The following is an 11,230-nucleotide window of genomic DNA, read 5'->3' on the forward strand; positions in this document are numbered from 1 at the left end:
GAAGTCAAAGTCCAGATTGAGCAAAGATGAATGTGCCTTTTGTTGAGAAAAAGGGCACTGGAAGAAAGAATGTCCCAGGCTAAAGAACAAAGGCAAACCTGAAAGGGGAAAGGCTGTCTCAGAATCAAATGTGGTCGAGTATGATGCAGATTTAGATTTCGCATTCGCTGCTACGCCATCAACCAGCTGTTCCAGTTCATGGCTGTTAGATTCAGCTTGTAGCCACCATATGACCCCCAATAGAGAATGGTTCTTTGATTTTAAAGAACTAAAAGGTGGAATTGTCTACACAACAAATAATTCCCCTCTTGACACACTTGGGATTGGTTCAATTCTCTTGAGGAATCAGAATGGATCAATCAGAACCTTAACAGGTGTCCATTATGTACCAAATTTAATGAGAAATCTCATCTCTGAGGGAACCTTAGAGTCGAAAGGTTTAGAAGTGAGGGCAAAAGATGGGATTATGAGGATTATCTCTGGTGCACTGGTGATAATGAAGGGAATTCAGAAAAGAAACAATGTGTATTACTTTTTGGGTAGTACAATTGTTGAGACATCAACAGTGGCAGCTTCTACTGATGAACAGGAGTCAGAAGCAACCAGGTTATGGCATATACGCTTGGGGCATGTTGGTGAAAAATCCTTGAAATTGCTGATAGATCAAGGATTATTGAAGGGTGCTCGAGCTTGCAAATTAGCTTTTTGTGAGAATTGCATCAAAGGGAAGAAGACGAGGGTGAAATTTGGAACAGCAATCCATGATACTAAAGGTATTTTGGATTATGTTCATTCAGATGTATGGGGGCCTTCCAAGACAACTTCATTGGGATGAACACACTATTATGTCACCTTTGTTGATGATTTTTCCCGGAGAGTTTGGGTGTATACAATGAAGACAAAGGATGAGGTGCTAGGATTTTTCCTTAAATAGAAAAAGATGGTGGAGACTCAAATAGGCAGAAAAATCAAACGTCTCCGTACAAATAATGGTGGAGAGTACAAAAATGATCCATTTCTGAAAGTCTGTGAAGAAGAAGGTATTGTCAGGCACTTCATTGTCAGAAGTACACCACAACAGAATGGGGTGGCAGAGTGTATGAACCGAACATTAGTGGAGAAGGTTCGGTGTATGTTGTCTAATGCTGGGTTAGGCAAAGAATTTTGGGCTGAGGCTTTGGTCTATGCTTGTCACCTTGTCAACCGTTTACCATCAACTGCTATTGGTGGTAAAACACCATTAGAGAAATGGTTTGGAGTATCTGCTAAAGATTATGATTCCTTACATGTGTTTGGTTCTACTGCATACTACCATGTTAAGGAGTCAAAGCTGGATCCAAGAGCAAAGAAGGTGATCTTTATGGGGATCACCTCTGGTGTGAAAGGCTATCGTCTTTGGTGTCCAGAAACAAAGAAAATAATCTTCAGCAGGGATGTTACCTTTGATGAATCTACCATGTTGAGAAAGGTGACTTCAGAAAAATTGGAGCAGACAGATGGAACTCCCAAACAGGTGGAGTTTGAAGGAAGCAGAATTGACCCAGCCAGTAAAGAAACTGATGTTGACTCTCCTATTGTAGAAGAAGAGTCAGATGAAGAAAATGTTCAGACCCAAGAACCTCCACAGCAACATGAATCAATTGCACTCAGAAAGGGAAAGAGGACCATTAGACAACCTGCACGTTATGCTGATATGGTCTCTTTTGCATCACCAATTGCAATTGATGACGTTCCTGCCACTTTTAATGAAGCAGTCCAAAGTTCAGAACATAAAAAGTAGAGGATCGCCATGAATGAAGAAATGCAATCCCTTCAAAAGAATCAGATGTGGAAACTAGCTAGTCTTCCGAAGGGAAAGAAGGCAATTTGGTGCAAGTGGGTATATGCAAAGAAAGATGGATTTCTTGACAAGAATAACATCCGCTACAAAGCAAGATTAGTGGATAAAGGCTATGCTCAAACGAAGGGAGTTGATTATAATGAAGTATTTTCTCCAGTTGTAAAACATTCCTCCATCAGAATTTTGTTGGCTTTGGTAGCACAGTTGGATTTGGAACTAGTTCAGATGGATGTAAAAACTGCATTTTTACATGGAGACTTGGATGAGGAAATCTACATGACTCAGCCAGATGGATTCAAAGTTGCTGAAAAAGAAGAGATGGTGTGCAAATTAGAAAAATTGCTATACGGATTGAAGCAATCTCCAAGGCAGTGGTACAAGCGATTTGACAAGTTTATGATAGGGCAGAAGTACACAAGAAGCAAATATGATCATTGTGTGTATTTACGCAAGCTACAAGACGGATCCTATATATATCTTCTTCTTTATGTTGATGATATGCTGATAGCTTCCAGGAGTCAGACAGAAATTGCGAAACTAAAGACTCAATTGAACAGGGAGTTTGAGATGAAGGATCTTGGTGAAGCAAAGAAGATTCTAGGCATGGAGATATCAAGGGATAAGAAATTGGGGAGGTATTGTTTGTCTCAGAAAGAATATCTGAGGAAGGTACTAAAACATTTTGGCATGAATGAGAAGTCAAAACCAGTTAGTACACCTCTTGCTCCTCATTTCAAGCTCGGTGCATCCATGTCACCTAAGGATGATGTAGAACGGGAATACATGTCAAAGGTTCCGTATGCAAGTGTTGTTGGTAGCTTAATGTATGCAATGGTGTGTACGAGACCCGATATTTCACAGGCAGTTGGGGTTGTGAGCAGGTATATACATGATCCTGGAAAGGAGCATTGGGAAGCTGTGAAATGGATTCTGCGGTATATTTTGAACACCGTAGATGTTGGTTTGGTCTTTCAGCAGGACAAACAAGATGGTCAGTGTGTAGTTGGGTATTGTGATTCAGACTATGCAGGTAATTTGGACAAGCATCGAGCAACTACTGGTTATGTGTTTACATTTGCAAAAACACCAGTTAGTTGGAAGTCCACCTTACAGTCAACAGTGGCTTTGTCTACTACAGAGGCAGAGTATATGGCAGTTACAAAGGCTGTGAAGGAGGCAATTTGGCTTCAAGGGTTGCTTGGTGAATTGGGAATGGAACAAAAGCACATCAAAGTGCACTGTGACAGTCAGAGTGCTATTCATTTAGCAAAGAACCAAGTTTACCATGCAAGGACGAAGCACATCGATGTTCGATATCACTTTGTACGAAAGATTCTAGAAGATTGTGGAGTCATAATCTAGAAGATTCGGACCACTGAGAATCCTGCTGATATGTTGACAAAAGTGGTAATCGCGGTCAAGTTTAAACATTGTTTAGACTTGGTCAATATTGATACAAATTGAAAGATGAATTTGTAGACACTACTGAAGATTGGATTTTTTGAGAGACGTGTGTGGAATTTGCCAAGGTGGAGATTTGTTGGTTTTTGGCAAATATCCCACATTGGTTTTGTATAAGGAGGAGGGGAAATTCTTTTGTTATAAATATAGCCCTCCTCCTCCTTAGTTTAGCATCCCACAAATATAAGTCTTCTTCTATATTAAAGGCTATTTGTATTCTTTCTTTCTCTTTGTAATATTTCCTCTATTAGTGAAATATTATTTTAGTAGTGTTCGAGGAGGTAGGCATAATTTTGGCATAACCTCGTTAAATTTTGGTATTCTCTTTATGTCTATTTAATAGCTATTGTCGGGTATAGTTGTTGTTAATTATTGTCCTATTAAAATTACTTTTCTTGGTAGTTCTGTCTAAGGAAAGTGGGTTTTAAGAAGGACCATTGTGACCCCTCCTCTTTCCTGGGAATCTACCTTGGTGTGATTTTTAGTACAATCGTTTTCACACTAGTTACATAGATAATAGTTTGAAAGGTGAATTTGTTATTATTGGTAGAAATTAACCCGAATTCCACAACAGAAGAAAAAAAAATCAAGCTTGCTGTGCGTTCTAAGTATCGTATCCATGGAATTCCAACAAAGTGGCTTACTCAAATCCAGAAATATTTCTTCATAATACATTTCTAGGTCATTACTGCTGGATGTTGAGCTTAAAGCATTGAATCTGGAAAAGAGTAGTGAAGAGGGGGAAGAAGAGACTCAGCAAGACAGGGGAATGAGTTAAAGAAATATAGAGAAAATTGGGGTATGCCTTATTTTTGGAGCTTCGTCAAAAAAGAAAGATATACGCGGCAATAGGTAAAGCTTGTGTGGTCTGCCGTCAACGACAAAGGGAAGTGTGGATTCCCTTTTCTCTTGGAGTATTTTGATCAAGGAATTCATGTTGTTAACCCTGTTAAAATTCATTGTAAGCTGAATTTCAAGTTGTTTCTAGATTAATGTGTGGAAGAGCATTCTTTATAATTCAGTACTATGTCAAGATGTCTCGGAGATGCTGTAAATGAGCTTAATCATATCTCAAATTCGATGCATAAATAGAATTATTGTTGTAAATTATGATGGAAAAAATTGCATACGTTGATAGAGAAAAGTTAATCACGCATCTCTTCTATCATTTTTTTTTGCTGCACATATTCCGGAACTAATTAGCACATTTCCTTTTGCAGGTTGCTAATTTACATTTTCCAATTTAATACTGGAAGATGATGTATTTATCGACCGAAGTTGCAGATTAATGATTTAAATTGTCACTTGAAGAACAATGTTAAATTACAACTTTAATTTATTTTAGGGTAAAATATAGTAATGGTCACTAAACTTTTCTAAAACTTTCATTTAGGTCCCTTAACTTTTAAAACTTGCAATACAATCCTCTAACATTTAGTCCGTTTGCAATATGGTACCCAACATTTAGTATGTTTGCAATATGGTCCCCAACTGTTTGACACCGTTACACTGCCGTTAGTATATTTGCAATATGGTCACTGAACTTTTCAGGCACTTGCATTTAGGTCCCCCAACTTTTTAAACTTACAACACAGTCCTAAATTTCATTCTAAACCCCAAATTTCTTTTCGATCTCGATTTTTTTTTTCGTTTCTCTCTTCTCATTTCCAGCATAACTTTTCAGTCGGGGATGCATGGGAAATTCTAATCTAACTTTGAATTATGTGGAGGTGTTGAGTTGAATAAGGGTCAATTGAGAGAAGACCCGACCAAGGGACTATCGGGACCATCAACGATTCAAGGTGTAATTTTAGATACAGGTCATCTCAGGATGTTCGATGAAATGCTTGTGAGAAAAAATGGGGTTAGAAACGTAGAGTTGGCAAACACTACTAAGATGAAGTAAGTATCATTGTTGAAAGTCACCAACAAAGCTGGAATTATTTTGTATAAATAGCATATAATAATTTCTTCGTTTAATCCTTGTGCTTAAAGATTTTCAAACAGATGATCAAATATAATGAAATCCTAAACAACGCATTCATCTCTTAGTCTCTTTTGCGAATCGAAAGGCATCTTGGCATGATTAAGTAGCTGCTCCAACTATACTACGCTGTCATGATACCTTTCGAGTTGCGTGCAGGCAGAATTGTCTTCTAAAGATATAATTCAATACAATTTAACTGTAAAATTTCCAAAATATGTAAAAACAAATTAATTCATTCACGATATATCAGTCCCATAATCAACATGAACTTATTAAAAAGAATACGAGCTCACAGGACGTCGAAAACCACATGTCGGATCAATACAATTCCAAGTAAACTAGTACCACCAGTCTCTCGGATTAAGCCTGGCGATTTTACTATGTTGATATTTATAACCAATTCCTTGATTTAAAGAAAAACCAAACAAGAAGATCAAAAAAATTTAGCCTAGGACCGTATTTCACTTCTATTCGGATGGACTGAATATCTTTCATGAGGAGTACTAAAAGTTTTTATTAAGAAGAAAAGAAAGAAAATTAGATGGAATAAATATAGGAAGCTCAACATCTAAATTTTCCTTCTTAGTTTCTCCAACCAACTCCAAAAGATCACTTCTACTTGCCATAACCTTAACACAACCATTGTTATTAATATCTCTTCTAAAATAAGATTTCTTAGGATCAAACTTAACCTCCTGGTTTTTATTACAAGCTTTCTCAGAGAACCTATGGAGTAGAAGAACCAAAAATTCAAGCTTGATGTGTGTTCTAAGTAACGTATCCATGGAATTCCAACAAAGTGGCTTAATCAAATCCAGAAATATTTCTTCAAAATACATTTCTAGGTCATTACTGCTGGATGTTGAGCTTAAAGCATTGAATCTGGAAAAGAGTAGTGAAGAGTGAGAAGAAGAGACTCAGCAAGACAGGGGAATGAGTTGAAGAAATGGAGAGAAAATTGGGGTATGCCTCATTTTTGGAGCTTCGTCAAAAAAGAAAGATATACGCGGAAATAGGTAAACCTTGTGTGGTCTTCCGTCAACGACAAAGGGAAGTGTGGATTCCCATTTCTTTTGAAGTATTTTGATCAAGGAATTCATGTTGTTAACCCTGTTAAAATTCATTGTAAGCTGAAATTCAAGTTGTTTCTAGATTAATGTGTGGAAGAGCATTCTTTATAATTCAATACTATGTCAAGATGTCTCAGAGATGCTGTAAATGAGCTTAATCATATCTCAAATTCGATGCATAAATAGAATTATTGTTGTAAATTATGATGGAAAAAATTGCATACGTTGATGGAGAAAAGTTAATCACGTATCTCTTCTATCATTTGATTTCGATGCACATATTCTGGAACTAATTAGCACATTTCCTTTTGCAGGTTGCTAATTTACTTTCTCCAATTGAATACTCGAAGATGGAGTATTTATCGACTGAAGTTTTAGATTAATGCTTAAAATTGTTACTTGAAGAATGTTTTTTTTATTCTAGTGAACAATGTTAAATTACATTACATTTAATTTTAATGTTTATAAACTTTAATTTATTTTTTTGTTATGTAATTTTTACATAATTTATGTCATAATTAAATTTTTTGTTAATTAAATAATGCTACATGATATTAAATTTAGGTAATATATAATAGAAAATAATATATGCAAAATCAATTAATCATAGAGCCTTTTGTAAACAAATGCCCCCAGAACAACACTCCTTTGCGGTGTTTTGTGAAGGAAATGCCAATAATGGCCTACAAATTTTGCGGCATTTTGACCACAAATGCCGCTATATATCATAATATATAGCGACGTTTGTGATAGAGCTTGATCTTTTGCGGCATTTGTTTTCAAAATGCCACTATAGGTTTTGACTTTTTACGGTGTTTTTTTGTTCGTAAATACCGCTAATTGTTGTGGCGGTTGCTTTACCGATGTTTTTTGTAGCGTTTTTACTAGTATTGGAAAAGTTTTTAGCGGCACTTAAAAAATCGCTATAGACCTAAAAACACAGCTAAAAATCTATTTTGTCCCTTTTTTTTATCTTCAAGTCAAGTTGGATTGTATATATTAATTGTATTGTACCTCCTTCGGATCTTTTTCACAAATAACTCTTATAATCTTAATGCAAAGAATCTTTTATGTTCAACATAGTCTCAGGGCTTACATCCTTGTCCAATTATTTTCTCTTGACATGATTATTAAAAACTCACGTAATTTGATAAAGTAAAATTTGCTATCGTACATCATATCTATTCAATTTGTCAACTAAGAATTAGTAATCATGACCCTTGACATGAAGCTCACATTAAGAGACTCTATATAAACTCCCCATACCATGCCAAAAGGAAAGGGTTCTTCGGAGACTCTCTTTCCTTGGGGTTACATGTCATTCATCCATCGTAGCTCTTCGTTTAAATCAAAAAGTCATGATATCAAAGTTTACCATCATCAATTTGATGGTAATAAAATGCGGTATTACGCAGCTATTCTCGTCGCTCCTTTTCACTGTTTTCCATGCATTTTTTTGTCTTTTTATTGTTTTTACTGCTTGTTTCGAAATATGTCAACTTCTATGTTCCCGGAGATGCATGTATGTATGTATTGTGATGCAACCAACTTTACAGCATTGGATTTCATGCACAGCCCCATCTGATTGCACTTCTGTATGTTTTGTTCGGTTATGCAGAATTTGTTTATTTGCTAAAGGTTTCATTAGTTCGATCTCGATGCATATGCTTGATTCGGTTTATTTAGTGCCAAGTCGGCCTAGACCGGGGCTGGCTGAAACTTCTGGTTTAAAGCTATTTTTGATTCAGCTGAATCAGATTATAAACCAATGCCGTGGAAAGTGTGGGTGTCTCTGGAGTATAGATCCATCTAAACTTTTGATAAAACTCCCTTGATGATATTGATGGGATATGCAGGGTAAGACATGGACAACAATGAAGTTTCTGAGTTGATTGGGCAGATTGTGTTAAATCTAGTTTTAAATTCTTTGAATCATTTAAATCTAGCTAGTTTTCAAGTCACGTCATTCTAGGTTTTGTCATTCAGGTTCTGATCATTTTAAATTATTTATTCAAATTATTTCGAGCTTAAATAATTTCATGCTCAAATATTCTGAAAGTTGACAACATTTTAGTGTAGCTTTAGAGCATCAAAGACGAGTACAAAAAGCTTTACCATAAATCAAACTAATGACATCCTTGTTGGAAAGCAAAAGGTAATTGCCCTCCAGCGATGCTAATAATTCATCACCTTTGTGGAGTATTCTATCATAGGCCGTACAAAAATCTAGCTCAATATCACACGGTGGACAATTCATAATTCTGACTACCGGAGGTCTTCCACGGAAGCTACTCTCAACCTGGCGTTTGGAGCAGCCTACTACTTTACCTCCCCCTCACCCCATTACATATGGGAATAGGGTCAGTTAATTTTTTCGTAATCAAGATTTGTCATGTGTTAGGTCTTGAAAGTTTTGTTTAAGGTATTTAACATGTTTGGTAAACAAGACAGTTGGATACCAAATATAAGACATAGCTCAAACAACCCAAATTGGTAAGTATATGTAAGTTTTTTGACGCCGAAACCATTTATGTCCAAATTAATTAACTCTCAATTCTAACATTGTTAAAATGGGAAAAGGATGAGGCTTTTGAGATTACTAAATCTCATGACTTGTCTGATGCGGATATGCTTTTGGGTATATAATTGTTTGCATGACAGCAAAATGGATGAGAGTCGTGCATGATTGGGCTGCTTCTTACTTCTTACTTCTTACCTTCTCATCATTGACCTAACCTAAAAATTGCATCAACTAAACTCATTTAGTGATTAAAAAATTTGTTGTTCTTCTAAAAATTACATATTTGAACGGTAGGTAGAGTGTGTGCTAGCTGTCATTGATTAAAGAATATTGTCAATTGATTCAAATAGTTACGTCTGTAAAGTATGCATTTACTCTAAAATAAAAATAAGAAGCCAATATATTCAAAAATATATAAATCAAAATGACTATTTAATCAAATGTTAAGAGTTTTTTTTATATTATGTCTTTAATCTATTCAATTCTAACTAATAATGTCACGAATTAAAAGTGATTTGAATCGAAAATCACTAACAAATCAAATAATATAAATTCAAAATTATTTGAATTAAAGTAAATTAACTCAACTCGTTTGATTGTCGATTATTTTTCTTTTATTTGAACAGTAAGATCATGACCCGTGTCTTTCCTTTAATTCCACAATTATCCGTCTCCCACATTGATTACCAACCGCCTCCCCCTGCTTCCTATAAATACCACACTCAACACAACCCTCAAACCACACTCAAATATCAAATTCTCTCATTCTTCCTATTATTAATCTTTATATTAAGAAGGTAAAATATTTTATATTATATTATAATTATTTAATAAATTCTTATTTTATTAAATTTTTATACTATTTTTTATTACTTTTTGCAGTTATAAAATGGAAGGTGGTTGCTACGTTTAGATAGGAATCATATCTCGAGGCATTTTACCGATATGGTAATAATTTTAAATTGTGTTGTTATTTTAATTATTGTGAATGTTTTATTTATTTAATTTTTTAGTATTAGTTTATATTTTAATTTGTATACTATTTATTAAACTATGAGAGAGAATGTATATTAGATCCATTTATTCATAACTTTAAGTTAGAGATACCTACTCGTGTTTGGCCGTATTTAGTCGAGGTTGGATTCTGTTACGTAGCGAAAAATGAAGGGCACTGTAACCTTGAATCCAACCTTATTTCTACACTAGTTGAGAGGTGGAGACCAAAGACACACACGTTTCATCTTCCTTGTGGAGAGTGCACTATTACGTTGGAGGATGTTTCCATATATTTGGGGCTTTCGGTAGATGGGGGATGTGATTTCTGGAGTGACGGATGGTGATTGGCATTCTTTTTGTGAGGAGTATCTTGGAGGTGTCCCGCCTAATTTCAACAGTGGTCGAATACCGTTAAATTGGTTGGATACAACTTTTAAACATTTGAGTCGTGACGCCTACAAGGAACAAGTTAAAATGTATGCATGGGCTTGCATATTACAGCTCATAGGAGGAATCCTGATGCCCAACAAATCGTGAAACCAAGTTCATTGTATGTGGTTGCGTCACCTCACAAATTTTCACGTTGTTGGCGCACTCAGTTGGGGCTCTACAGTTTTAGCATTTATGTATAAGGAAATGTGTCGAGCAACTGATTATTAAAAAATGCTATCGGCAGATATCTATTTCTTTTCTAGGGTGTGGTATTGCATGCCTTTTTTATGTCCGGTCGTGAAAAACACGTTGGTGTTCTTGCTATTGTTGAGGTAAATTCAATATTGAATTCGTATATAAATAATTTTGTTGAGTATATAATGAATTTGTTTCATGAATAAGTGGTCAAGTGCAAGAAAAGATCATCGGGATTTACCGGATGAATTGGAAAAAAATCGACTATGGTACAGAGGTATGTATTTTAATTTTATTATTTACTTTTAATTATCGTTATATAATTAGAATATTATTTTGATAAGAATTATATATAATTTGTTTTAGTTTCAATGGGCTCCTTATTCTACTGAAGAAATGAGGATTTGCATCCCACATCACTTGAGATGCCAATTAGATGTATGGATAGTGATGGTCCCTCTGATATGTTATGCTATTGTAGAGTGGCATCCTACTGATCGCATGATCCATAAATTTGGTTTCGTACAATCTATTCTGGAAGCACCTAAGAATCTCGACGATGTGCCTATCATCGATAGATGAGGCAAAAAAGAAGTCAATTGGTTGTTGAAGCATATCGAGTACATAATGATATGGGGGGATCGATGTGGATGCATTCCCCGTATGAAACCCATTTATGTGGATCATTACTTGGTTGCGGTAATTATTATGAGTAGTTCAACACGAAC

This window comes from Hibiscus syriacus, unplaced genomic scaffold (assembly GCF_006381635.1).
Source record: "Hibiscus syriacus cultivar Baekdansim isolate YM2019G1 unplaced genomic scaffold, ASM638163v2 tig00110303_pilon, whole genome shotgun sequence".
Classification (NCBI taxonomy): Eukaryota; Viridiplantae; Streptophyta; class Magnoliopsida; order Malvales; family Malvaceae; genus Hibiscus; species Hibiscus syriacus.